The sequence below is a fragment of the Tachyglossus aculeatus genome, chromosome 22 (genome assembly GCF_015852505.1).
Source record: "Tachyglossus aculeatus isolate mTacAcu1 chromosome 22, mTacAcu1.pri, whole genome shotgun sequence".
NCBI classification, from domain to species: Eukaryota; Metazoa; Chordata; class Mammalia; order Monotremata; family Tachyglossidae; genus Tachyglossus; species Tachyglossus aculeatus.
Genome location: NC_052087.1, coordinates 18,546,453 through 18,569,144, shown reverse-complemented (window position 1 = coordinate 18,569,144; position 22,692 = coordinate 18,546,453). Strand labels below are relative to the sequence as shown.

The window sequence follows — 22,692 nt, the reverse complement described above, 5'->3', positions numbered from 1 at the left end:
AGGAGCAGCGACTGGGTCAGGAACAGGTCAAGGATGAATGGACACTTGCTCATAATGGAGCCGGGGGGGAGTTCTTCAGGCCACACTTGGCTGAAGCTGGAGAGCATTGGGCATACAAATATTCAGGAAAAAATAAAGCTCTGGAGAGATCCATTCAGTTCAACCAAGACCATAAGAGAGCTCTGTGCACTACATGGGAAGAAAAATAAACTCTTTAGCATCACGTTTAGAGCCCTCAGTTTCAGGCATTCATGTGAACCTTGAAGAGATATTATTGATGACATCTGAATTGCCCTTCATTCTTAAGTGGAAAATTAGGCAAATGATGGCACTCCATTTTCTTTATGCCTGTACCTACAGCAGGAATCATCTGTAAATTTTATATTAAACATAGACAAGAATCAAAAAATGTGAAAAGGGGTTTTTTTTGTTTTTTTAACCATGGTGCAATACACACACACACACACACATACACACACACAGCAACATATTAGAGTCAAGAGAGACCCCTATTTAGTCCAGCAATGCTTCAAATGCTGCAACTTTAAAGGACAGTGATTGTATTTTATATGGTGTTTTCTCATTCTTTGTATTTGTCACTGACATTTTAATGCAACCTCAGTAAAGAGAGAGAGCAACTCTTTGGGCCCATTGTATTACACTGATATTTTTACTAGCATCATTGTGTTTCCTCTGGAGCTGTGGTGTGTCATAAAATCCAACATGTAACCCTTTTACCGAGAGAAATTATTTCCACCAAACTAAGTTGTGATCAGTGAGACTTTTTTTTTTGTTTAAGAGGCCAAATTTGGGGGTGTACTTTTGCTTGTAGACTGAGACAATAGTGGCTTCTGGATTATGAGGGCCCTAAATTTGAATCCCCATTTGGATAGTAAGGGGAAAAAAAATCTACTTACTGTTACCCTTACCTCATCTCTGAATTTGAAGAGACTTGAGCAAAACCAGTAAAGTGGGTTTTAATATACCAAAAAATAGAGGCAATGAAACTAGGCTTTAAGCTCCCTCTAGATGGTAAACTCATTGTGGCCTAGGAATGTGTCTTATATTTTTGTGTTATACTCTCCGAAGCACTTAGTGCAATGCTCTGCATACAGTCAGTGCCTACAGTTGATTGTTAGATAGGAACTTGTCTCCATAGATTTTTTTAATCCCTGAAGGGACCAGGTTACATGCCTAATTCCTACCTATATACTCTTTCCCAGCACTTAGTACAGTACTCTGCACACAATAAGCACTTAATAAATACTATTTCTACTTCTACCAACGTTCCAAATATTCCTCTTCCCCAGCCCTTGGGTCACAGGAGGAATGTTTATGCCAGCTAATTGCCTAGACCCTTTGTAAGAACTGTTCTTTAGATTAGAGTATAATGTTATCTTCCCATTGTGGCCAGTTTGGTTTTCTTAACCAAAAATCAATGAAGAGAAACTGTTCCCTTGCTTAAGTCTGTCAAATATCTTGTTATATTAAAAGTGTGTAAACTGATTTATGAGTCCACTAGAAAAATACTTGGTCATACTGGGGGATAATGTTCTAATTTCCTTACCACAACTAAAAACCATTGCTTAAATAGAAGGAAGCAAATTTTGATTTCTGAGGAAGGGTTAAAGGACTGAATAAGTACAATTTGTGGAGTTCATTGGAATGGGTGCTGTGTAATTGGAAATAGTTGTCATAGACAAATCACCTATTATGACAAACTCCTTCTCCCATCCAAACTGCAAACTAAATCCAGGCCTGTGGGCAGAAAAAGGGAACCAGCTCACAACACCCCAGTAGTGATCAAGAACTAATGTGATTTAACTAACAATTTGCAGCCTGATTAAATTTAAAATAGCAACTGATCTTTAACTAGAGCCTTGCAAACATGATGTTCCAGCGAGCATACCAATGAGAGCGTTTCCTTGACAATAGTTACAATGTGAAAGCTCTCAGAGCAGGCTCCACCTGTCCATGTAATGCTTAAAGAAGTTGATCATGTTCAGGTAGTTAAGAAATTATGATACCAAACTGAGCCGAGATTTAACTGAACTGTAGTAAAAGACTCTGACCAGTCTGCCGGTCTGAACCTACAAAATGGTTTTATGTAGCTTGTTACACTTGTTATCATTAATAATCATAATGACTTGCTAATGTTTGTCAATCAGCAGGTGGCCCCCCAAAATAGAAAAAAAGTGAGATTTACTTTTTTCTTTTCTTTATACAAATCTGCAATATTCTAGAGTGATTTTATTTTTATCCCCTGACTTTCTGCAAAATGAGGCCAAATTTATTGGGCAGGAATTTGCTCAAAGCCATAGCTCTGCAGAGTTGCTCACTGGCCTCCAGGATTTTGAAGAGGATTGCTGATACATTTCCTTCTCCTTGCTTTAGTAAAGGGCATGTTTTCATGAACTGTCTTTCAGTGGATTTCCCAACATTGTGGAGGGATTTCTGTGCGCCAGTAGGAGGCATGTAGGTGAATCCCTACCCTGGGGTTGGCTCCAGTCCAGGAGTGCGGGTCATCATCTTCATCATCCACAGTACTGGTGGACCTCTGGCTTCCTGCAGATCACTGTTTAGCATAAGTGCTGAGGGAAATGACAAAAAAGAGACAACATAGGTCCTCCTGTCCAGGACCTTGCAGTCTAATGGGAGATGCTGGATAATCACAAAGGCTAAATATAAAAAGTTCTAATTCTGGCCCTAAAACATAAAATTCAAGTAATTAACATTCAACCCTGTCTGAAATAACAGGATCTGAAGACCCAGGAGATATTTCATGGTTCTTATCTACTTAAATGGGAGCATTTAGTATTCCAATTCATCACTTTGGGAAGTGGAAAAGTAAGGTGCCCCAAGAGGTAGAATTAGGGCAGGTTTAACCTATCACAGGTGTACCTCTCATTCAACCCAAATATTCAGTTTATCACTAAATCCTATTGGTTCAACCTTCACAATATGGCTAAAATCTGCCCTTCCCCTTCTATCCATAGTACTACCATATTAATCCAAGCAATTATCCTATCCCACCTTGATTACCAAATCAGCCTCCTTGCTTGCCTCCTGCCTCCCCCTTCTCCAGCCCATACTTCTCTCTGCTGCCCAGATCATTTTTCTACAAAAAGCTCAGTCTGTGTTTTCCTACTCTTCAAGAGCCTCCAGTGGTTTTCCATTCACTCCATAGGGAACAGAAACTCCTTACCATCAGCTTTAAAGCACTCAGTCACCTTGCCCTCTTCCCACCTCACCTCGCTACTCTCCTACTACAACCCAGCCCTGCTCCTCTGATGCCAATTTATTCACTATACCTCCCTCAATCTCATCTATTTCACTGGGTACCTCTCACCCATGTCCTCCCACTGGCCTGGAACACCCTCCCTCTTCATATCTGATAGACAATTACTCTCCCCACCTTCAAAGCCTTATTGAAGGAACATCTCCTCCAAGAGACCTTCCCTGACTAAGCCCCCTTTTCCTTTTCTTCCACTCCCTTCTGTGTCACCATTACTTGCTCTTTTTATTCATCCCCGCTTCCAGCCCCACAGCACTTATGTATGTATCTGTAATTCATTAATGTCTGTCTTCCCCGCTAGACATTCTAGGCAGGGAATGTGTCTGTTTTATTGTCATGTTGTACTCCCCCAAGATCTTAGTACAGTAAATGCTCAGTAAATACAATGGATTGATTGATTGATCACAGACAGTCATGGCATTGATTTGGACTGGGAATCTGAATGGAATCTGTATCACAGTCATCAGGGTTGCCAACTGATGACAATAATTTTACAAACAGTAGCAATAAAGATTATTGACTTTCAAAAGTTGTAACTTATGGATCAAAATGGCAGAGGGCAGGGCAAGGTTTATGAGAGGGGACTCATGGGACCTGGGACCCCAGTGAACCCAGGGCAGTGCAACCCTGGTGATGGAAGGAGAATATTTATAAGTGGTTTGTTCCCTGGTACCGGAGAGGAAGGAATTATCATATCTTCCCTGTTGCAGATGGAAATTTACAAACCCTTTGCTTTTAGAGTTGGCATCACAAGTCCAAGTCTGTGGTTTCCCTAAGAGTTTAAATTTGTCACACTCCTATGATGATTCCTAGAAAATTAGAAGATTAATTGTATTAAATTTTAGAGGCAGAATCACTCTTTCCCTACTGTTGAGTATTTAAGCCAGCATCTTCAATAGTTCAGAGCAACAGGCCGAGCAGATAGGTGGGAAGTGTTTTGTGAATCAAGAGAGGACTGGTTCCTGGAACCCCTTACCATAGCTGTCAGGCAATTTTCTGGGCAGGGGCACATGTAGACAATAACATGCCTAACGACTTTAATTATACTTGTTTAAAGCCATCTTTTAAGGTTCCTGGCATTCATTTTTAGCAATCTCACTTCTGTAAAAAATACAATGATTATTTTAAACATGCATAGAAGTTATTTCTCTTTAGGATTTCCTGGTGTTAATTAGGCTCTCCTCAATTTCAGTGAGGGCCAGGGTAGACATATGCTAGTCTCCTAATCCATGCCACTCACGTTTACCTTAGAGACTGCAATTCTACTTGCCATTTATAATTTCTGGGCTGTTAGTGGCATGTGAGGGGCATGAAATTATTTTAATATGGAAATTCATTGTGAAAGACTTACCAAATAGTTGATGCTGTTTATTTAGAAAAGCGTCTGTCTCCTCCACTAGATTGCAGGCTCCTTGAGTGCAGGGATCATGTTTTCTTAGTCTTTTGAACTCTTGGAAGTGCTTACTATATGACTGTACTAAATTGATGCTAAATAAAAGCTATTGATGGTTAATTATTAATATTAAGGTGGCAACAGAAACCAGTCGACAAAAATCAAAAAGGCTGCAACTGTAGTAATATAACCCTCTGGGAGTGTTCCCAAGGTTATGTGCAGCATTAATATTCTAGGGTTTTGGTCGTAGCAGCTGTTAAGAGGCTACACATCTTTTGGAAAATCAAACTCAGAGTAATTTGTCCAGGTCTATTGTCAAATGTGTTTCACCACGAGAGGTTACCTAGGAATGCACTTCCCAGTAGGTACTTACTAATTACTACTGCTACTTTGGGTTGTTGGGGCCTTGGCCATGTTAGTTCTTGGGGCTTGATGTCATATCATCACATCAGGCCATTTCACATTCTGTTCCTTCATTTGTCAATGAGGAAAATTCCCGGTTCACTGCCCCAAAGTTCGCCCTGGCCACTCAACTAGTTTGACCTCCCTAACACTCGCTACAGGAAGCAAGGTCTACCTACACAAAGAACTTATCTTAATATTTAGGGCCAAATTTAGTTGCAGGGAGAACATCATTCTACTTGTGGCTTGACTTCTGAGCTCTGTAGGTTTGATTTGTGGATCCCACATGTATAAAGCTCTTGAGATGTCACCTGGATTGTTAATCTCAAACTGCAAAGTCAGAATACATAGGGTTAATTACATTGACTTTAAATTTAAGAGAAATTCAGGGAAACCTTAAATTCTGGGGTTTTTTTTTAATAGAACTGGGGCTCATTTTAGATAATCCATTATTTTGCTGAGATGAGTCTATAGCCCTTGTTTTCAGGCATAGAAAATTGGCCTTCTAAAGACCCAAGATAGCCAGTAGTAAAAGGTAAATAAACTGGGCTGTAAAATTTAAGTGCAACCAAATCTCAGTACACTCTGAAGATATGGAAAATGTAATCCTCTATTTTCCAATAAAGCTTTCAGTAATTCGTTTTGCTTTTTAAAAAAATCCAATACTAATTTACCAGTGATGATATGTTTTTCTGAACACAAGTAGGTGCATGTAATGGAATTTAAAGCCTACATCTGCTCCTTTAAGATAGCCGTATTAACAGCTTGCCTATGCCAAAATTCTCACTGTCTTTCTGAAGTTGTAATAAGTGTTATCGGAAGGGCTCTATTTGCCTGAAACTATTTCACTTATAGGCTTTTCTCCTTTATTTCTCCTGAAGCTCAGTCAGTATTATTGGGTTTGGCAATTATGAATTCCTTAATGGTTATGGATATCTGTGCTGTTGTAATACATTTGGATGATAGGACTGTCATGCCCAAATTCTTCATTTTAATTTGGTGCAGTGGACCTAAGGAGCCATTATCAGATCCTGCGATGTATTCAATCCATTTCATAATTCTTAGCAGCCCTCCAAAGTACTAGTTCTAGGTAATTTGCATGCAATAAATCAATCCCAAAACTCAAATGTGACACAAGGGAATACTGAACCTAAAGAAGAGACACTGTATGTGAAAACAAGGCTCACAAATTGCATGAAGGGAGAAATACATGTAATTTGGACATTTCCTATAATTTTCAGTTGGATGACTTTCTAATAACCTTACCTTTTGCAGAAATAGTACTCTGCTTTTGGTCTAGTGGAATGAGCATGGCTCTAGGAGTCAGAATGATTGGGTTCTAATCCTGGCCCTGCAAATACAGGAATGTCTGCTGGGGCAGTGCCATCAGTGGTGAAGGTTTCTGACCGAAGATCACCTTCCATGAGATAGACAGGCCCAACAGGAATCCTGAAAAAATAGCTGGCTACGTAGGCGGTAAAGACCACAAACCACCAAGGCCACCACTACTGTGGGTTTTGGCCTTGAGCTTCAGGTACTGTGTACGAAAATAGGACCTGCACATATAAAGTTTGGTGTGATTCTGTCCCTGCTTATTATATGCCATACCCCAGCAGGAATGAGACCGGCAAAGATGAGAAATAGAGTGAATAATCAATTCCTCTGTATCCTTAAGTTTCAGTACTGGTACAAGGCTGTTGTTCTCAGTAGGAGATGCCGTTATCACTCTGGTGGACATTGAAAAGGTTAGAAAATACAAGAAAAACAAACAGACCCCAAGGACCTCGGCCCTTGGAAACATGTTCCACTAGTCCTTAAGTCACTGAGTCATTCTGCCAGCATAAATTAGAAAGGCCAGTCTGTGTAGATCTTTCTATACTGGGACAATCCCTGGAGAGGAATTTCAGTTGGTTTTTCACTAAAGACAATTTGGGGCAGGAAACCATTCTGAAAATTCCACCTTTATCATTGCCACTACACAAAGAAGTGTTAATCAGGTTTACTGCCACAGAAAGGTAGTAGTGTTTTTTTGTAAATGGTCATGCTCACCCTAGTGGCTCAGAGTTCTTAAAATACTTGAGATTGACACCAGTTCAATGAGGCAGATGATTTCCTGCATCTTGATGTTTGCCTGAGATTGACTTTTCATGAAATCACTTTTGCAGTGTAGAATTTTCCCGAGTCTAGTGAATGTTGAAGCTTTCATTTTGTGTTGAGGAAATGGCCTTTTCCTCATCCTATTGCTATCTGTTCCTCATAATTGCATCATTTGGCTGTCATTCCTGTCGACTTTGATTCAGAAGATGATTAAGTTAATCTTCACTTTTGACAAAGGAGCCAATTCAGCGTTTGCAAGCGCACAGGCAATAACTCTTACTGGGCATTAACCTTCTACTCTATTTCTTATTTATTTCCATGACATTATCAGTAGCTATTAAAGTTCTTTCAGTTTTCCCTTAGCAGATGAAAAATTAGAGGAAATATAGCATTGTGTTTGTGTTTTCCAGCAATCAAAAGGTTTAAGAAGTGATCCTGCTCTGCTTTTGAAAACTGCTGTACAGCAGGCATAAGTTCAGTTTTTGTTTTACTTATGGCCCTATTTTTTTTTTTGGTCACAGTCGATCATGGCTCCTTGCCTGTTTCAGCCATTTATTTTTCTTCCCAAAGTGTGCTTTACTACCTTACTCTTGTTCCTATTGATTCCTATACATGTTTATTTCTCATCACTATTCTAACGGGGCAAACTTACTTGGGACAGTGAGCCTTGTGTTGTTGGGGAATGTGATCGTTAGCCCAGAAAAGTTCTCAGGGGCCATATCCCTCAGATCTAAGAGGAATTAAGCCCCAGGCACATGTGTCTAGGGCTTGACATTTACCTCCTTCCCTTCCCCACAGCACCTGTATATATGTATATATGTTTGTACATATTTATTACTCTATTTTACTTGTACATATCTATTCTATTTATTTTATTTTGTTAGTATGTTTGGTTTTGTTCTCTGTCTCCCCCCTTTTAGACTGTGAGCGCACTGTTGGGTAGGGACTGTATATGTTGCCAATTTGTACTTCCCAAGCGCTTAGTACAGTGCTCTGCACATAATAAGCGCTCAATAAATACGATTGATGATGATGATGATGATGAGGTTCTAGCCAAGACCACTGTAAGGGAATGCTGCCCTAGCAGTGCAATAGCCAGGCAGCAGGGGCTTGGGGTCCCAGGGCAGGACTGCTTCCTAGAAGAAAGATCCCAGGATAGAGCAAACACTGAGGCACTGGCACAGACCTTTCCCTAAACCCTCTGCAGCTGGACCACCAACTCTGGAAAGGCTGCTTTGGGTTCTCACGGTGGGGAATAAGTGGGATTTTGTAGTGAGGCCCGTTTTTCTTACCAGGAGTTTACTCCACACTGATTACAGAATGCAGTTTTCCTGACAATCACTGCACAATCATGATGTCTTATAGGAAGCCCACTTGGTGGAAATTTGATGAAAACGTGTGGTTTTTCATCAAGAGATGCCTAGTGGTAAGATGCAAAGGAAGTTATCAGTTATCAGTCAAGCCATAGTATTTACTGAGCACTGTACTAGGCACTTGGGAAGGTACATATAGTGTTAGTGGACATTAGGCCTGCCCTCAAGGAGCTTAAAATCCAACAGGGAAGATAGACACTAAAATACATTGTAAGTAAGAGAAAACAATATTGTTGGTTCCTTGAGGAGGCTGATCCAACAATCAATAAATGATATTTATTGAGCACCTTACTGTGTGCAGAGCACTGTTTAGGAGAGCACAATGTCACAAAGCTGGCAGACGCACTTCATGCCCACAAGGAGCTCACAGTCTAGTAGGGGAGGCAGACATTAAAATAAATTTTCGGTTATGTACATAAGCCCTGTAAGGCTGAGGGTAGGGTGAATACCAAATGCTTCAAAGGTACAGATCTGCATGCAAAGGTGATGCAGAATTGAGAGTCAGTAGGGGTAAAGAGGGCCTAATCATGGAAGGCCTCTTGGAGAAGTGATTTGAATAAGCCGTTGAAGGTGGGGAGTCTGGTGATCTGTTAACCAACCCCCAAATTTCCCTAACTACATGACTAAAATATTGTACTCTAGCTCTACCATGATTTGTGATAAAGAAGTATTAGTAACAATCCCCATTTTTGCCAACTGACTCACATCACATGGTGTTAGTTCCAATTAAGACCTAGGCAGATTCTCTTAATTTTTTTTCAGTCTGATGTTTTCTTTACCCGAGGCAGACATGGCCACTGTGCAGTGAAAAATAATAATAATAATAATAGCGGTATTTGTAAGTGTTTACTATGTGCCGACATTTAGATACAAAGCAATCAGATCAAACACAGTTCCTTTTCTACATAAGGCTCATAATTAAAAAGGGAGGGTGAACAGGTGTGGAATCCCCATCTTACAGCAAAGTGGTAGAGCCAAGATTAAAATCTACACCTCCCGACTCCCAATCCTGTGCTGTTTCCACTACATCACATTGCTCCTAACTCTTCACAACTAGTGTGATGATGTGTCTCTTCAACTCCTGCAATTCATTTCCAGATATTCTATTCCCTAAATGAAAGTTCCACTAGCCTTATACATCAGTGATAGATTTGGGGATAAGGGCAGCCATTTAGTACTGCAGTTGAGCAGCCTTGCAGATTCAGGGAATACAGCAATCTAGCAGCCTGTGAAACATTTACTAATCATTACTGCATGTAACAAGGTCCAAATAATCATGTGCCAAAGGTAAGGAGCGTATTAATAATTTGCTGTGTTAGAATTTCAATGTTGTGATGAGAATTTTCAAATTCATTGAAAACTTAAATTTATTGAAAATTCTCACTTGCCCACATCCTGATTTATTTGTGGTGCTGAACCCACGTCAGTTGTTACATCACCCCAAAGTGCTGTTATAAGGCTGGTCACACAGACTGGGTACCACATTCAAAATAGCCCCATGACCAGATTAAAAACCTCAGCTCTCGAGTCCCCCTCCACCTCTTCATCAACTTATTCAGTACCTACTAAGTGCTTAATAAAGAAATTATGTTCATAATTCCGTTTTGTGGTGTCAAGATCAAATAATCTGTGCTCTCATCTGTGAAGCAGATGAGAAAAAATATTTTTCTAATAAAGATGACAACAATCTATGTGACTATTACTTGTGAGTTTGTGGTTACTTACATCAGGTAACTAACCACATAAAACTTGGCTCTGAGGATTTGTATTTGTTAGTACAGTCTTCAGCTTACTGTGGTGAATTTAATGGTTTAAAAATAGAATGAAGTATGAAATACCTTTCTCTCTCCTGCTTGCTTCATTAAACCTATTGATCTAAGAAAGGTAATGTAAATGAAGTATTCCAGTTCACACATTACTTGTCGTATAATTTGCCCATTGAAATGCATTAGCCAGTTAAAATGTTATCTTTTTCGAGCTCTTTTGTAATTATTTATACATATATGTGCAAAAAGCCATGGAATTCAGCCTGGTCTTTTTATTAAAATCTACATTAGCACTCTGATGGGTTTTCATTAAAACCAGGAATTTTAGACAAGCCACTGTTCTTACATTTTTGGAAGGGTTTCTTCCTCTCTCTGCTGTTCTCTCCCTTCTGTTTCACCTGTAACCTTGGGTCTGTATCCACTAAGCACTGTGAACCTTACCTCACTTCCATCCCCAAACTACAGAATGGCTCAGTGGAAAGAGCCCAGGCTTGGGAGTCAGAGCTCATGGGTTCTAATACTGGCTCCATCACTTGTCAGCTGTGTGACTTTGGGTAAATCACTTAACTTCTCTGTGCCTCAGTTACCTCATCTGTAAAATGGGGATTGAGACTGTGAGCCCCATGTGGGACAACCTGATTACCTTGTATTCCCCCCAGCACTTAGAACAGTGCTTGGCACATAGTAAGCACTTAACAAATACCATTATCATTATTATTATTATTATAGTATTTAAGTGCGTACTACATGTCAAACACATAGTAGATTGTGAGTCCTAGGTGGACCAGGGAATGTGTTCAACCTGATTATCTTGTGTCTTCCCCGGTGCTTAGAACAGTGCTTGACACATAGAAAGCGCTTAACAAATACCATAAAAAAAAAAACTCAGTTCTAAGTCCTGGAGTAGGTACATGTTAATTAGGTGAGTCATGATGCCTATCCCTTACAGGGCTCAAGGATTTAATCTCCATTTTACAGTTGAGGAAACTGAGACATAGAGACATTAAGTGACTTGCTCAAGATCACACAGCAAGAGATTAGTAGAGCCGGGATTAGAACCCAGGTTGTCCAACTCTGACCCGTGTTTTTTCCACTAGGCCATACTGCATCCCCATATCCTTATATTCTACTAGCTGCTTCCCCTTTCTAATTCATTTTGAAGTATTTCTCCCCTACTACACTGTGAGCTCCTTGAAGGCAGGGATCATATCTACTAACTGTATTGTGGTGTACTCTCCCAAGAACTTAGTACAATGCTCTGCGCACAGTAAGCACTTGTTAAATATCATTGATTGATCGCTGTACAAGCGGATTGCTATTCTGTAGACCTACTAAGTTCTAAGGCAGATAATTCTTGTTGATAAAATTGGGGGTGTGGTGAAGAGTAAAAGAAAGGATTTGTGCTGATCTGCGTATGGGAGTAATTTCATCATGTCACTATAATGTATATGAGAATTAAAACTATTCTTTCAATGGGGGAAAGGTTCAAAGTTCATTTTATTAGGATGTCCTAAAAATTCCATTCTGCCCTCAAATGGATCGGAAATAGGTTTGTGATTCCAAGTGGAGTATCTCCATTCTGTCGGGGTTGGACAGTCAGTTTTTGGAGGTAGCTGTTGGCAGGATACTGCCTACTTCCTGCTAAGAAGATAACAATAATAATTATGACATTTACTAAGCACTGGGGTGAATATAAGCAAATCGGGTTGGGCACAGTCCCTAGGGGGCTCACAGTCACAATCTCCATTTTTACAGATGAGGTAACTGAGGCCCAGAGAAGTGATGTGACTTACCCAAGGTCACACAGCAGACAAGTGACAGAGCTGGAATTAGAACCCATGACCTTCTGACTCCCAGGCAGGCCCATGCTCTATCCACTACACCATGCTGCTTCTCAGAGGTTTACAGAGGTTCTCAGAGGTTTATAGCTGGGCTTGCCTGCCCTATTCATGGGCCATAAAACTGCCATTTGGAAATCCCACTTTATCCAGTAGTAAATACACCCAGGACCTTATCACAAAAAGTCAAGTAAAGCCTCAATGGGAATTACCCTTCTTTAAAAGCTCAAGAAAATTGATTGGGGCTGGCTCATGAAAAGGTATACAGAGTATTTCATTCAGTCCGTCAGTATTTATGGAACTTCCACTGTGTATTGAGCAATGTATTAAATGCATGGGGGCATATAATACAAGCAGAAAACATGGTTGCACCATTACAGAAATTACAATCTAATAGGGAAGACAGGCAAACACAGATTGTATGCATCAGCCCTTAGAACAGTGCTTTGCACATAGCAAGCACTTAACAAATACCATTATTATCATTATTATAGAGTGCAAACAGGAGTAAAACATAAATGTAACTGGTAAGCAAAAAATAAATAAATGGAGTAAAACCAATGTGCACATTACCATGATTATTATGTTTCTTATTGTACTGAATGAGCATTTACTATTTTCCAAGCACTGTACTAACTGCTGGGATAAATAATAGCTAAAGTATTAAGGCACTCTTCCTGCCCCAAAAATGGCACACAATTTAAGGGTGAACTACACGTAAGTGGTAAAGGTGGCTGATGGCGTATAAAATGGCATGATCAGAGAGATGGTGATTAGCATATACCTTCTTGAGGAGCTGGCTTTTGGGGGGGTGGGAGGGTTGCAGGAGAGAAGGGGTGAGTTTAGTGTATATGAGAGGAAAAGATGTCAGCTGGGGAAAGAGCATGTGCGGTGGGTCAGAGACAAGAGACTTAGTCATCATCAATGATATTTATTAAATGCTTACTTTGTGTAAAGGACAGTGCTAAGCTCTTGGGAGAGTACAATACAACATAATTGGTAAGCACTTTCACTGTCCACAGTGAGTTTACATTCTATAGGGGGAGAGACAGAAAGTAATGTAAATAATTTGTAACATATAATTTACAGTTTTGTGCATATTTGGGAAAAAGTATAGTTATGAGGTTAGTTTGGATGTAATGAAGCATGTGAGCTGGGGATCTGGTAGAAGGGAATGACTAGGTAAGGAGGAAACAGTTGCTGGAAAATCTTGGATTCAGTTTGCCGCAGAGAGGAATGGATAATCATTGGAGGGTTTTAAGTAGGTGAGCGAGGTCTTCCAAATGATGTTTTAGGAAGATGATCTAGGCACCAAAGTGTAGAATAGACCAGAGGAAAGAGGCTTAAAAACAAGAAAGAACAAGGTGCAGCCTGGGAAGATAGGAGACAGAATTCCACCTGGGATAAATCAGAGAAGAAAGATCCTGTTAAAGAGGGAATGAGCGAAACCTAGAGGAGGTGAAAAGTTCCATTTTAAAACCCCTGAAAACTCTTCTCTAGCCCCAGATCCTGGGTGGCCCTCCCATCAAGGCCTGTGGTTGAATTCAAATTGCCAAACTAGTTCAAACAAAAAAATTACTTACTCCTCAAATTGGTGTTGCAGAAACTTCAGTACCATCAGGCGCAGCAACAGCAATTATTTATTGAGCATCTACAGCGAGCAAGGCACTGAACTCAAACAGAAGGAAATCAAACGGAAAAATGTACTCATATTTGAAAGATTTAATGGTCAAAAATGAAACCTCAAAACTCCTTCCCAGGACTCTCATTGCCACACTGTTAACACACTCTCTTCTTCCCTTCTCCACTAAAATGCTCCATTAACTCTTTATTCCTTAGCATTTCAAAGTTCCTAAAGGCCAGGTGTCTGTCTGTCTTCCAGAGCACACATGGCAAGCGGTGTGTTTGAGGAAAAGAGAGGAACATGAAACTGTTTTGGTCGTGCCCGACTGGAGAGTGTGAGAGCCTCCTTAATCTGAGGGATGGAGGGTCCCAATCCTCTGATGGTGGAGTGTTGAAGGGTCTGGGTCTGAGGCATCAGAAATGGTTCAGTTACTCCCTCCCGGGAAATTTGCCTGCCAATGAATACAAAACATCCCTATACTCCTTGGTGTTTTACCCAGTGAAAAGACTGGCTCCACAGCAATTCCCGTGACCATTGAGAATGTCGTCCCCTCTCTCAGATGTGATAGTAATTGGATTTTTGGTCTCAGTCTTATTCTTTCCTTTTTCTCCTTTCCCTTCCTCTTCCTTTTACCTTCTTGCTTTTCTGCCATCACTGGGGAGATCTTGACAACATAACCAGTGCCATAGCTCCTCTCTTCTTTTATGGTATTTGTTAAGTGCTTACTATGTACCTGGCACTGTACTAAACCCTAGGCTAGATATGGGCTAATCAGGTTGGACACAGTCCATGTTCCACATGGGACACAGTCTTAAGCCCCATTTTACAGATGAGGAATAAAAATAATAATAATAATAATTATGGTATATCTGTAGCACTTACTGTGTGCCAAGCAATGTTCTAAGCGCTGGGGTAGATACAGGGTAATCAGGTTGTTCCACGTGGGGCTCACACTTTTAATCCCCATTTTACAGATGAAGAGGCTGAGGCACAGAGAAGTTAAATGATTTGCCCAGGGCCACACAGCAGACAAGTGGTAGAGCAAGGATTAGAACCCACATTCATTCATTCATTCATTCAATCGTATTTATTGAGCACTTACTGTGTGCAGAGCACTGTACTAAGTGCTTGGGAAGTACAAGTTGGCTCCTAAGTCTGTGTGTGCTCTTTCCACTAAGCCAGACTGCTTCTCTACAGGGTAATCAAGTTGTCCCACGTTGGGCTCACACTTTTAATCCCCACTTTACACATGAGGTAACTGAGGCACAGAGAAGTTAAGTGAATTGCTCTAGGTCACACAGCAGACATGTTGCAGAGCCAGAATTAGAACTCAGGCCCTTCTGAACCCCAGGCCCATGCTCTAGCAACTAGGCCCCAATGATTCTAGTGTACCCCTTTACATCTGCAAGAGATTCAGGCTTTTCCGTCTATTGGATGGTGGTATGGGACTTAATCAATCAATCATTGGGGAAGCAGTGTGGCTCGGTGGAAAGAGCATGGGCTTGGGAGTTAGAGGACGTGGGTTCTAATCCCAACTCCGCCACTTGTCGGCTGTGTGACTTTGGGCAAGTCACATAAATTCTCTGGGCCTCAGTTACCTCATCTGTTAAATGGGGATTAAGATTGTGAGCCCCACGTGGAACAACCTGATCACCCTGGATCCCCCCAGCACTTTTTTTTTTAATGGCATTTATTAAGCACTTACTATGTGCAGAGCACTGTTCTAAGCACTGGGGAATTTACAAGGTGATCAGGTTGTCCCCCGTGGGGCTCACAGTGTTAATCCCCATTTTACAGATGAGGTAACTGAGGCCCAGAGAAGTTAAGTGACTTGCCCAAAGTCACACAGCTGATGAGGGGTGGAGCCGGGATTTGAACCCATGACCTCTGACTCCAAAGCCCAGGCTCTTAACACTGAGCCACGTTGCTTCTCTAACTCTTCTGCTTTGCACATAGTAAGTGCTTAACAAATACCGTCATTATTATTATTATTTATTGAGTACTGACTGTGTGCTGAGCATAGTACTAGGCACTTGAGAGAGTATAGTACAGCTGGGTGGATAGACCCATTCCCTGAATTGAAGGTGTAGGGGTAGAGAGAGGTGGTCTCAGACTTCCGCCTCATGACCTAAAACCTCTGGTGTCAGACAGATCTCTCATGACATGGAGACCTCCTTTTCTCCTCACTGCTGAGCCAAATGACGAGTGCCTTCAGTATTCAGGAGGGAAAGGTTTCAAAGGAGGACCTTGTTTGTGAGCAGGACACAATGGTCATCTGAAAGCTTACTTTGCAAACTAATTGGGGAAATTGGATCCCTAAAACATTACAAAGAAACTCTAAAAAAAAAAAATCCAGTTTTCTGCCCATCCAGTCTATCACTGACTACACAAAAAAGGACTATGGCCAACTCCTTTACCAAGTCAAGCAGGGAAAAAGCACTTTTGTATATTATGGAGGATGTGAATGAAAGGCAGTAGACTCAGACTAAGTCTTCATTCATTCATTCAATCGTATTTATTGAGCGCTTACTGTGTGCAGAGCACTGTACTAAGTACTTGGGAAGTACAAGTCTAAACTCCTAGAGTAGCCTGGCCTTTAATAAAGGATTTGGCCCAGAGGAAATATATATTGTTTTGGTTTGTTGACTCCAAAACAAGCTTCCCACCTGGATCCTTTTTTTTTCCTGGGAAGCGTGGCCTACTGGAAAGAGCACGGGCCTGGGAATCAGAGGTTGTGTGTTCTAATCCTGGCTCCACCACTTGTCAGCTGTGTGACTTTGGGCAAGTAACTTAACTTCTCTGTGCCTCAGGTACCTCAGATGTAAAATGGGGATTCAGACTGTGAGCCCCACATGGGGCAACCTGATTACCTTAAGAGAAGCAGCTTGGCTCAGTGGAAGAAGCACGGGCTTGGGAGTCAGAGGTCATGGGTTCTAATTCCGACTTTGCCACTTGTCAGCTGTTTAACTTTGGGCAAGTCACTTAACTTCTCTGTGCCTCAGTTCCCTCATCTGTAAATTGGGGATTAAGACTGTGAACCCCATGTGGGACAACCTTGATTACCTTGTATCCCCTCAGTGCTTAGAACAGTGCTTGGCACATAGTAAACGTGTAACAAATACCAACATTATTATTATTATTACCCCAGTGCTTAGAACAGTAAGCGCTTAACAAATACCACCATTACTATACAGAAGCCAAGGGGAAGGCATCAATATAGTCCATCCTCCTGATGCATGGATTTTTGCTCCAATTTGGGGAAGAATGCTGCTGCAGAACTTGGTACCTTTTTTCCAGCAACAATGGTTTGGTGGGTAGAATGTGCTGCGATTGTGCGTGTGCCCGCGGCATCAGCCAAGGCGTGCACGCTGTCACCTGAGTTGTCCTTCAGCGCCAAATTACTGGAGGACTGATTGTGTCTCCCAAGTCCTGTGGTTTCCAAAATGCTGCAGTCACAACATCAAATGTGTTAGGCTTTCTTCCATTTCATGGGCAGACAGATATTCAGGAGGCTGAGAGGCCCAATGGAAAGAGCACAGGATGCGGTTTCAGGAGGTCCAGGTTCTAGTTTGTGCTCTGCTCCTTGCCCGCTATGTGACGTTGGCAAATCACTTGACCTCTCGGTGCCTCATTTTCCTCATCTGTAAAATGGGGATAAAATACTGCAAACCTCATGAGGGACAGGGTCTTTGTCCAGACTAACTTGTATAATAATAATGGTATTTGTTAAGCGCTTACTATGTGCAAAACACTGTTATAAGTGCTGGGAGGGATACAAGGTAATCAGGGTATCCCACATGGGACTCACAACCTCAATCCCCATTTTACAGATGAGGTAACTGAGGCACAGAGAAGTTAAGTGAATTGCCCAAAATCACACAGCTTATAAGTGGCAGAGGCAGGATTAGAACCCATGACCTCTGACTCCCAAGCCCGGGCTCCTTCTACTGAGCCATGCTGCTTCTATCCCCAGCTCTTGGCACAGTGCTTGGTACATAGTAAGTGCTCAATAAATATCATTTTTATTTTTACTTCTATTATTTCAAACGAGAGGTCAAAACATTTTTCCCATTATTCCAAGGATTCCAAATTAAACTTTCAGAGGAATGATGCCCTCTTACATTCCTCTTAAGAGAACAGTCTACGTCACTATGGGCAAGACAGTAAATTTAAGAAATGAAGATGATAAAAGGTTTGAGGAGCATCGCATGGCGATGGTGTGGTATAGTTTCACATTAGCTGTGCTAGACTGGGTTTTAATTTTTGCCAGTATGAGTTGCTGTTTCACAAAGGCAGTTACCTTGTCATCATGTTTACCCTGATTTTATAGCTGAAGAATACTGCGTTGCTTATCTCCAGATCACAAGCTTTGTAATTGTGTCTTTAGCTTCCAAACAGAACCTCTGTACGTGCTCAATTAGACTGAAAATCGTGTGATGATGAAAAATGGAGCTGTGTCTTGCTTAATACTGATTCCTGCTCCAAATGTTAAATAACATCATTATCCATGACGATGCCGACAGATGGTTCATTGCAGATGTCATTTTTCACTTTGGAGGAAGAAGGCTGCACATGTTTGATTAATGTTTGGTGATTTATTGCAAATTGTGTTTTCTTGAGGTGAGGGAATGGAGAAATGTAAGAAAATTAATCTCTGTGTGTGCTTTAACTGCATTCTTATGGAAAGGCAGAAATAGCTAAATAAGTATTCCCTAACAAAATAAAGATCAAAGTTCACAGTCACGGATGACCAAGGAAGGAAAAAGAATTTGGCCTTGGAAGCAGTTTTGGAGGAAGGGGCAGGAGGGAGAGGCTGGGGAGCATGAATTTTTTTTTTCTCTTTACAGTGACTTTAGATAGGGAGTCTTAGGTATGTGAATGGGAACTTCAGTATCAAATTTCAGGTGCCAGTTTTCTAACCAGGAAAACCATAAGAATTATGACCAAGGAGGTAGGGATCCATTGGGGAATGCTTCCAGGAGGAGGTGTTTTGTTTTTTTTTAGGAAGACTTTGAATATGGCGAGGACATAATTTGGAAGATCTGCAAGTGCCTAGTGTATATGCCCAAAAAATTCAGTCATCAGTTTTAATATAAGCTATTTCTCCCCAGTTACTTTGAATTCTCAAGGGGAGGGAATCTCATCTTTTAATGTCTTCCATACATTCTTCAAGTGACACATACAATGTTCTGCACCGAGCAGGCACTCACCATCGGGGTCATACCTTGCCCTCCACAGCTGCCACACTTCTATGTACTTTATTTCTCATTTATTGTTGACATATCTATCTAACGTTCTTTTTATTCTTAGATATTTGCCAATTCTGAGCTTACATCTTCCAGTAGATAATAATCTCCTTGAGGACAGGGATAATGTCGCACTATCCTCGTGTGTGTTGTCAAGGGCCTATTCCAACGGATTGCACTCAACCAGTCCTTGAGAAATACTGTTGAAATAACAAATATAGTAGGCATGTTACTGTGTTCCACCCATATATGACCTCTTTACAGCAGGCCATGCAGCTTTTCATGGTGTCTGGTCTCCAGAAGTTTTCAGGGGGTGGGGATTCAGGGATCAATCGCATTTCATGTGGCACCAACTGAAGTGGGGCATCAAGAGTGCAGAAAACTGCCAACTGCTGATGCACCCTGTATCCCTTTTTCCCAGAAAAGTATAGGTGAACCCATAGATCATCAGGTAAATCCCAGAATGCCCTTTGGTGTGGTCCAACCATGGAGGTCATGTCGGGTACCAACAAATGGATGGTAATAAGTATGATTTGAGGTGGTTGCTGAGGTGTTGGTTCCTGAGCCTGAGGGATAGTATACATACAGGTAGCCAGAATGCTGAGTCCTGGGAATAATAATAATGGTGTTTGTTAAGCACTTACTATGTGCCAAACACTGTTCTAAGAGCTGGGGGAGATACAAGGTAATTAGGTTGTCCCATGTGGGGCTTCCAGGCTTAATCCCCATTTTATAGATGAGGTAACTGAGGAACAGAAAAGTTAAATGAATTGCTCAAAGTCTCACAGCTGACAAGTGGTGGAGCCGGGATTAGAACCCACAACCTCTGACACCCAAGCCGCGCCATTTCCACTGAGCCACACTGCTTCTCTAACAGCTCCATGGCCTATAAATATTCATCCATTCAATTCAGTCGTATTTATTGAGCGCTTACTGTGTGCAGAGCACTGTACTAAGTGCTTGGGAAGTACCAGTTGGCAACATATAGAGACGGTCCCTACCCAGCAATGGGCTCACAGTCTAGAAGGGGGAGACAGACAACAAAACAAAACATGTGGACAAGTGTCAAGTCATCAGAATAAATAGAAATAAAGCTAGATGCACATCATTAACAAAATAAATAGAATAGTAAATATGTACAAGTAAAATAAATAGAGTAATAACTCTGTACAAGCATATATACAGGTGCTGTGGAGAGGGAGAGGAGGTAGGGCGGGGGGGATGGGGAGGAGGAGAGGAAAAAGGGGGCTTAGTCTGGGAAGGCTTCCTGGAGGAGGTGAGCTCTCAGTAGGGCTTTGAAGGGAGGAAGAGAGCTAGCTTGGCGGATGTGTGGAGGGAGGGCATTCCAGGCCAGGGGGAGGACGTGGGCCAGGGTTTGACGGCGGGACAGGTGAGAACGAGGTACAGTGAGGAGGTTAGCAGCAGAGGAGTGGAGGGTGCGGGTTGGGCTGTAGAAGGAGAGAAGGGAAGTGAGGTAGGAGGGGGCGAGATGATGAAGAGCCTTGAAGCCGAGAGTGAGGAGTTTTTGCTTGATGTGTAGGTTGACTGGCAGCCACTGGAGATTTTTGAGGAGGGGAGTAACATGCCCAGAATGTTTCTGCACAAAGATGATCCAGGCAGCAGTGTGAAGTATAGACTGAAGTGGGGAGAGACAGGAGGATGGGAGATCAGAGAGGAGGCTGATGCAGTAATCCAGTCAGGATAGGATGAGAGATTGAGCCAGCAAGGTAGAGGTTTGGATGGAGAGGAAAGAGCGGATCTTGGTGATGTTGCGGAGGTGAAACCGGCAGGTTTTGGTGACAGATTGGATGTCAGGGGTGAACGAGAGAGCGGAGTCAAGGATGACACTAAGGTTGCAGATTTGTGAGACGGGAAGGGTGGTAGTGCTGGAAAAGTGATGGAAAAATCAGGGAGAGGGCAGGGTTTGGGAGGGAAGATAAGGAGTTCAGTCTTGGACATATTGAGTTTTAGATGGAGGGCAGACATCCAGATGGAGATGTCCTGAAGGCAGCAGGAGACCCGAGCCTGAAGGGAGGGAGAGAGAGCAGGGGCCAAGATGTAGATTTGGGTGTCATCAGCATAGAGATGATAGTTGAAGCCATGGGAGCGAATGAGTTCACCAAGGGAGTTAGTGTAGATAGAGAACAGAAGGGGACCAAGAACTGACCCTTGAGGAACCCCTACAGTAAGGGGATGGGAGGGGGAGGAGGAGCCCGCAAAGGAGACTGAGAATGAATGGCCAGAGAGACAGGAGAACCAGGAGGGGACGGAGTCTGTGAAGACAAGGTTGGATAGCGTGTTAAGGAGAAGGGGGTGGTCCACAGTGTCGAAGGCAAGAAATAGGGTGTAGGTGCTCTTTATAATGCCATTCTAAATGCTGCATGGTGTGGGCAAAGCCCTTGATGTATCCACATATTTGTCACTGACAACCTGAATACAGGGGGGCGTACATTCTCAACCCATATAATCCTATAGGCCTGTGCCCACAGGGCTCTGTAACATCAGGAGAGTCAATGAGAGTCTAGCCCCAATTCTGGTTAAAAAAACTTGAGTTCCCTGGATGAAAGCATTGTTCACAAACACCATATGTAGTTGTTATTTGCGTAGTAAGGCGTTACTGAAAGAAATAAGATCGTTGCAGAAGGGGTAGAGGAGTTGCTAGAAAATAATGCCTGTCTTTCTGTTCCTACTTTGGAAATGAAGGACTCAGCACTCTGTCTTTTAGCCTGCCATCCAGTTTCTTCACATTCTATATTTAGTTTCCTAATTATACTGTAGGAAAATAGGTGAAAAAGGGAAATACCTCAAATCACTTGCAAAAAAACCCACAAAGCTCTTTATTACTGTAGCATCTAATTATAGCACATTTTCCTCATCTTGTGCTTTTTTCTGAAGATTGCTACTCGCTTCTTGGAACTAGACCAGGTATGGAAAATATGACTGTAGGACAGAAATAAATAAAAGAACCATTTCAGTACAGGTACATCCCAGGTGTATGGAAGCTGAGTCTGGGTGAGAGAGAGTGAGCTCTGCAGTTTTAGTGACTACGATGTCTACTCTCCATAGAATTGTTCCGAGAGGTGCTGGCCAAAGCATTCCTAATTTTAATTCATTTGTCCCTGTGTTCAAGTATCTTGTTCAACATGAACAGCCTGTGGGAAACTCTATTTTGTGATAGGCTTTCTGGTACCCATGATGTCGGGCCAATATCTTGACCAAGTGGAGGACTCATTGAGAACAGGTGGGCTATTCAGCTTTTCCATTTATTTCTCTTTTTTTGTTCATTTCAAATCTGATTTCCCATCAGTGACAGCATTGATGTAATATTGTGCACTGCGTGGCATTCGAAAGCAATCGAGAGGCCTTGATGGAGAATTCCCTGTTGTGTTGTGAAACTCTATGGCATGGGGCACACAGGGAGGGGATACGCTCAAGAGGCTGATTGGACGTGTGACTCGGAGGTAGCTGAAAGTCACGCAGTTCATTTGCAGGAGGGTACCTTTGAACTATTTATGCCCCAGCTTGTATTACTTTAGATGCCCATAGGACACTGAGAGGCAAACTGCTGGAAATGAAATAAGATACGGCATGGCGATATGCTATGGATGGGGAAAAGTAAATGCAAGTCTGTTGGGTCCTATATTCCAGTAGTTTTGAA

General features: G+C 41.9%; 1 protein-coding gene across 2 annotated transcripts in view; it reads left to right on the top strand.

Moving 5' to 3' along the window:
- Positions 1–22,692, top strand: part of SHANK2 (SH3 and multiple ankyrin repeat domains 2) — a 734,882-nt gene that overhangs the window by 669,706 nt on the left and 42,484 nt on the right. The window lies entirely within an intron of this gene.